The sequence below is a fragment of the Triticum dicoccoides genome, chromosome 2A (genome assembly GCF_002162155.2).
Source record: "Triticum dicoccoides isolate Atlit2015 ecotype Zavitan chromosome 2A, WEW_v2.0, whole genome shotgun sequence".
Lineage (NCBI taxonomy): Eukaryota > Viridiplantae > Streptophyta > Magnoliopsida > Poales > Poaceae > Triticum > Triticum dicoccoides.
The window spans coordinates 612,984,197-612,990,621 of NC_041382.1; the positions used below are offsets into that span (position 1 = coordinate 612,984,197).

The following is a 6,425-nucleotide window of genomic DNA, read 5'->3' on the forward strand; positions in this document are numbered from 1 at the left end:
CTGTTGCCGGTAATCTTGAGGGCGGAGGAGAGGCAAAGTGGAAGAGAATATGGAGACTTCCATGCCCAGGGAAGATTTGTCATTCATGTGGCGTCTTGCGCATAACACACTGGCCACTAGGGACATTTTGTGTCGAAGAGGAATGAGAATCGAGGATCACAAATGCTTCCTGTGTAACATGAGAAATGAGTCGGCAAAACACCTATTTGTGGAATGTCACGAAGTCAAGCAGGTGTGGCGGAGTCTCGATCTCGAGTATGCCAGACAGCGGCTGGCAGAATGTGATAGTGTGCATACAACCTTGGAAATCTTGTGGCAGCTTCCTGAAAAGGAACGGATGATGATCATAACCATGTGGTGGCAGTGGTGGACTCAACGAAACAAGGTTAGAGAGGGAGAAAAGCCAATGGAGCACTCGCAATTTGCCATTAGAGCTGCATGCACAGCCGAAGAATTCCAGGAGTGTTTCTGCAAAGTGACCCCGGCGCCGGCCTGCATGCCTCACTGGAACCCGCCCCCACAGGACATGCTGAAATTCAACGTCGATGGTGCTTTCATCGAGGAAGGCGGGCGGGGAGCATGGGGAGTCGTCGTCCGGGATAGTACAGGGGATGTTGTGGCGGCACGGGCGGGCCGAATGGACCATGACGTCGATGCTTTCAGTACGGAGCTGCACGCAGTGGAGAAAGCCTTGGACCTTGCTGCAGAGCTGGGGGTGGTGCGCCTGACGGTCGAGATGGACGCCCTCATGCTTGAACATGCCTTAAACAAGAGAACTCCCGACTACTCGCGTCAAGCACAAGCGATTGAAGACATTAAAGTGCAATCCAGATTATGGTTCTCCTCGTGTGTGTTTGCCCACTGTAAGCGCGAGGCTAATATGCCAGCGCATCATATGGCCAGATTAGGACTTGCCTGTCAAGAGGGGGATATCCTTGTTGCTGATCATGTTCTTCCAGCAAGTGTTGCTGAGTTTGTAATGGGCGACATTGCCCAACTCGTTTCGTAATAAAGCTTATGGCTTGCCCTCAAAAAAAAATATTAAGTCATAGTTTTCTCACATTATACTGGAACAATTAAAAGCTTCACTATAAACAAACATTGTAACAAAAACTTCACTAATCAACTGTAGTTTTCACATTATTGATTTTTTATGAACCAAGTCCAAAACTATTAGCGCGACTAGGGCAAAGCCATCTCTCTATCTATACCCGGCATCGTTCTCACCAACCCACTTTGGTGATTACAATGCTCCAACATAAGATATAAATAAAAAAATATCAATTGATATGGTTATTATAGTCGAGCAATGTCACCTCTCTCTAAAGTCCTTCATCTCGAGCCATAAGAGTACTATTCATGTGCGTTTACTCGAACTACTCACTAAAGTCCTTCATCTCGCATCATATAAGCTCCGGATATGCTTAAGTATCATAGCATGATCGAGCGGTGTCACCTCTTGATAAAGTCCTTCATCTCGGAACACATAAGCACCAGACATGCATAGGTAAAGTATTATAGTCGAGCAATGTCACCTCTTTATAAAGTCCTTCATCTCGAGCAAGACAGATCCCACGCCACGCGACCATCGCAACTGTGAAGCATCCAGAGAAGCAAAGAAGACGGTAAGAGACGGCGGCAAATCGAGGAGGACGAGCGCCGGCGGCAGCGGGAGGAAAGCCACCTGAGACGGCGGCAAGCGTGAGGAGAACCACCTGAGAACGACGACAAATCGAAGGGGACGCGAGTCAGCGGCAAGAGGAGAAGAACCAGATAGAAGGGGACGAATGGGGAGCATGAAAGGGCAAGCCAGCCGCTCGCCCCCACCTCATGGACTCCCTCACCCAACCAGCGTCCACCACGCACAGTGCAAAGACATGAAAAACCAAAAATGCCCTCGACGGGCTGTGATAAGTTGCAGATCAATATCCATGCCTAAATTAAGGTTTTTCTTTATGAAGATTTGTGCTGCTCTAACGTTCCTCAGTTCCCATGTTATATTATCATTAATTCCAAGTAGGAATGAGGACAAACCTTGAGCAAGGATGTGGGGCTGAGCTCCTGCCTGACGTGTTCCTACAGAGATGTAGGAAAAGGCGAGCACCTAGCAAGGCATGCCCCTGAGCTGCCGCCCGTAGGTCACAACCCTGCGGCTGGCACCGATGCGTCGGCACCCTAACTTCTGAAATGAAACAGAGGATCAATGGATTAGTACCAAAAATAACTGAATATAGTTTGCGTTGATCCAGTTTGACATAGTACTATTTACAGCGAGTCATTCAAAATAAGTAATACACTGGCTAGGAAAAGACAAGACTACCCACTTGAGGCAGAGAAATAGTAAACAACATTAACTTACAACAAGGCAAACTGGATCTTGGCTCTAAATACTCGGTTAAATAAGGAAAAATTGTGAGGAGCTACTGCTATTCAAAGATGCAGTTGTTTAAAACCTATATTAAACAGTTTAGTGTCTAAGAGAAAAATTACCCAAGCGACAAACTTACGGTATCAATCCCAAGAGTTCTTTTATGCACACACATCAATCAAATGTTTGGCACTACTAAGAAAGGCTCCGGTGTTACATGCAACAGTAAGAAACTGCATAGGAAAGAACATAAACATACTTGAGCTTCAAGTATCCAACTCAACTGCGATGCAGACACCCTTTTAGGCATTGATCTTGTACAGAGCATATACTAAACAACATACAGAATCAGTAAGTAGTAACATGTCACAGTCCTAAACATAAATAGATGGCAAAGATGATGGCACAAATTACTTTATACGTCGAGCAGCCCTATCCTGGAAAGATGAATCCACGGCAAGGATGCCATAGACTGACACACAGAGCCCAAGATTCGCAACCACCTGCAGTGCAAGTCCAAATACAGATTGGTAAATCCTGTACAAGCTGCAAACAAAAATGTCTAACCATGGTCTGTTGAACAAGCCAACCAATGCATAATTTAAAATTGAGAACAGAGAAATTTGGATATTTGAAACAGATATAATTAAACTTCCTGACAGGTTGTTTAGTTCTTATGACGGACATGGCATTCTGTTAATAATATTTTCAGTAATCCATGTAAACCATTGCTCAGTTCTTTGGAAAAAAACATTACATTGCGGTGTGATCAAAATATATTTTGGCAGCACTATTTTGTCTTTTGAATCCATACGAACATTGCCATCAGCTGTGTTCATAAACGGCTGGTATTCCTCTGGACTGAATAATGTTGTGATTAAGCAGAATTAAATAAGCAATTTCTTAGGTAGAAACATTGTGCGCGCAGAAAAGAGATATCAAATTCATTACAAGTAGAAAAGAAATCTTTACTTTGAGTAAGATATTAAGCCAAACATGTGGTGTGCAAATCTGCAAACAACTGCTACCTCCACCAAGGCTTAACCCATATTAGCAAAAGAAATTGCATCCCAAGAAAATGAATAACTTCACAACTACATCTCAGACCAAGATTAATCCATCGAACAATCAAACAATATATATAAATAGGAGTTAGTAATTGCCTAACTGGACATTGTATTTGAGGTTAAAATGGAATACAATGTACTGCCAGAGTGCCAGTATACACAAAGAAATAAGGCACTGACAATTCATGGCTGAAACTGAAGTGTCAATTATTACTTTATTATACAACCACTCACTACAAGATGGGGCTTTGCATAGAGGTGAAACCAACACCAGACCAAGAACCCTTCCCTCTACTTTGTCTAGGATAATATATAAAGCAAATTGTTAGCCAAAGTCAAATAGCAAGCTTTAATACCTAATCGTGCAAACACGTACTGCAAAGAAGATAAGCATATAGGCACCGGCGGTGACACCCATGCACATCACAGACCCTAAACTGCAAGAGAAATGACACAATAACATCAGAGAACTCCTTTAGGCACCAACAGAATACAAAAAAAGGAAGCCAATTATTACCTGAAGAAATCAAGAACATCCGCCAACTGATACGCGAGCTTATCAACATATAGCTCATGTACATCTGATGGAATTGGAGCTGCTCCCAACTGTAAGACAACAGATGCCATGAAAGACAAACATGTAAGAACTGGAGGTAATAGGGACAGAATAGTAAATGACTATGTTAAATATGGAGGAACATATGATGATGACTGACCTCATGGCATTGAGGAGTAATATGGTAAATACAAACATTGTGAAGCAACAGGAATGCAACCTGTGAGCAGAAGGACAATCCTTGGAAGCAGGACATGTCTACCAAACAGGAATACAACACATGAGCTACCTTGTTATAGCAAAATTTATAACAGCAACCACGAAGAAAATGATATCACTTCATCTTCTTCTCCTTACACAGAGAAGGATACAGATCCGTATCCGGAGATGAGCACAAGACACCCATCTGGTCCTTGATCGACTCACGAACAAAAGTGAGCCCATAAATAGGAGGTACAAAAAGAAAGGGAACAGAGTGTGAGTCCGAAGAACCACATAATGAGCAGTTCAAAAAAAGAAAGAGCCACGAATCGATTCTCACCTGATAGCTTGATTGTTCACAAGGGCCATAGCACAAAATCAAATCCATGAGTATGTATGCATGGACTTTAGCCATAAATACGTGGACAAAAATTAAGCACCGGCTAGAACCACAAAAAATCAAAATAAAACATGACATCGATAGCACATCTTGCCACGACATAACAACAAACAGGCTATAAGCAGATTAACATCAACAACAAACCAACGAACAACATCACACCAACAACCATCTATACAGTCGCACATGACCAAGCGGCCAACGTGAATGGGAGATGACAACCATCTCATTCATAAAGCAGAAGAGACCGGAAACACACGAGGCAACGACACTGAGAAACACAGACTTCACACAAAAAAGTACCAGAGAATCTTTATTAATACCCAGCTAGCACATATCACCAATTTGATCAACACAAAAAGGGTTGTTAGGAATCTCACAACCTGCTTATTCCTTTTCCAGTACTAAGCAAGCTACCAGAGTTGGCTTACTGTACTTACCACATGTGCGCACACTGCTATTCTGGGCAGGCACCAAAATAATTACAAGATCAGGTCTAAATACAGGACTTCCTTCCTTGGCATGCACCAAACTGGGGAACACCACGGCCATATCATTAATTTTTGTGGGTCGTTTATTTTTCTCTCGGTACCAACACTAACCTGATTCTTACTGGACAAATAAAAATTACACAGAAAATAAATCTAACAAATCCTGCACCGTAGGCCGATGCTAAATACTGTGTAACCAGCTGATTAATTCCTTCAGGAACCAAACGGATGTAGCTTTACTCCAACGATCTACTATTTCAATTAGGCTCATCGGTTCTTGCTTGCAAAAAAAAGGGTCTGTGCTGAAATTCAACCCAACTGAGAGCCCTACCAGTAGCACAATCAGCATGGTGATGGCGCTCGTATGAAATCGGTAGCCAACAAGGGAAAACTTGATCGACCCCCCAAAAAAAAGACGCCTGTGTTGGGAGCGATACCTGACTGCAGGAGAAATTCTTTCGACGCCGACACAACAGTCACGAACACGGAGGACCCGCAGCAGGCGGACGCGGCAACAACCGTAAGGAGGGATAGCCGATGAAGGACACACGTGACACCTGGAGCTGAAACATGGAGGAAACAAATTGGAGGCGGCGGCTCAGATGTACGGCTTGGCGTCGCCGGAACCCACAACCAGAAGCAGCGCCAGTTCCCCGCCACGCGGTTCCCAGACACCTCACCGGCGCACTCGACGCCGCGGAGGCTGTCCGAGCCCAGGCCTCCTTGCCGGCGGCGTCGCGGCGCGGACGGGAAGCCTGGCCCCGCGAGGACGCTGCCACGGTCGGGGGCGCGGGTATGCGCCAAGCGCCGACCCTCCTCATCGCCGCCGTTTTCCGTGAGGTAGGGGTGAAGGGGAAGCAGTGGCGGCGGCGGTGAGGCAGAGGAGAAACGAGAAGAGGAGAGGTTGCGTGTGGGGATGGAGAGAGCGTGGAGTGCGGGGTTGGGCCGCGTGTGTGAGGCCTTCTTTACTGCGCCCATCAGAAATTATCGAGCGACAAAACAGTGCCCTCGCCAGCCCCTGATGCCCACGTGGACACACGCTCGTTGCTCGGTTCTTTACTGCGCCCATCAAAAGATAAAAGAAGGATGTTCCACCGAGCCTTCTCAGAGCTCAGCGACTCTCGGCCGTCGGATCGTTTCCTTTGATGTGTTTTCGTCCGTTGGATCAAGATTTGGAGAAACCTAGGCCGTCGGCTGGAGTGGCACTGCTGGAATGAATAGTAATGGTAGTAAAATGTAAATATCATGCCCCCACCAGGGCATTTTGGTCATTTCGCGTGGTGGGGGTATAAAAGGGGGGCGCTCCGGCGAAGAACTAGCCGCCTCCTCCTCTCTCCCTTCC

General features: G+C 45.5%; 1 long non-coding RNA gene across 3 annotated transcripts; it reads right to left on the reverse strand.

Moving 5' to 3' along the window:
* Positions 1 to 1,084: 1,084 nt before the first annotated feature.
* Positions 1,085 to 6,027, reverse strand: LOC119355718. Of its 3 annotated transcripts, XR_005171665.1 has the most exons (9): positions 4,349 to 6,027; positions 4,152 to 4,249; positions 3,953 to 4,041; positions 3,792 to 3,872; positions 2,783 to 2,871; positions 2,628 to 2,699; positions 2,035 to 2,182; positions 1,685 to 1,715; positions 1,085 to 1,594 (listed from the first exon to the last, which is right to left on the reverse strand). It is a non-coding gene; the product is annotated as an uncharacterized LOC119355718 (long non-coding RNA). The 3 variants fall into 3 exon arrangements; XR_005171666.1 differs by lacking the exon at positions 1,685 to 1,715; XR_005171664.1 differs by having other exon boundaries at positions 1,085 to 1,715.
* Positions 6,028 to 6,425: the final 398 nt, after the last annotated feature.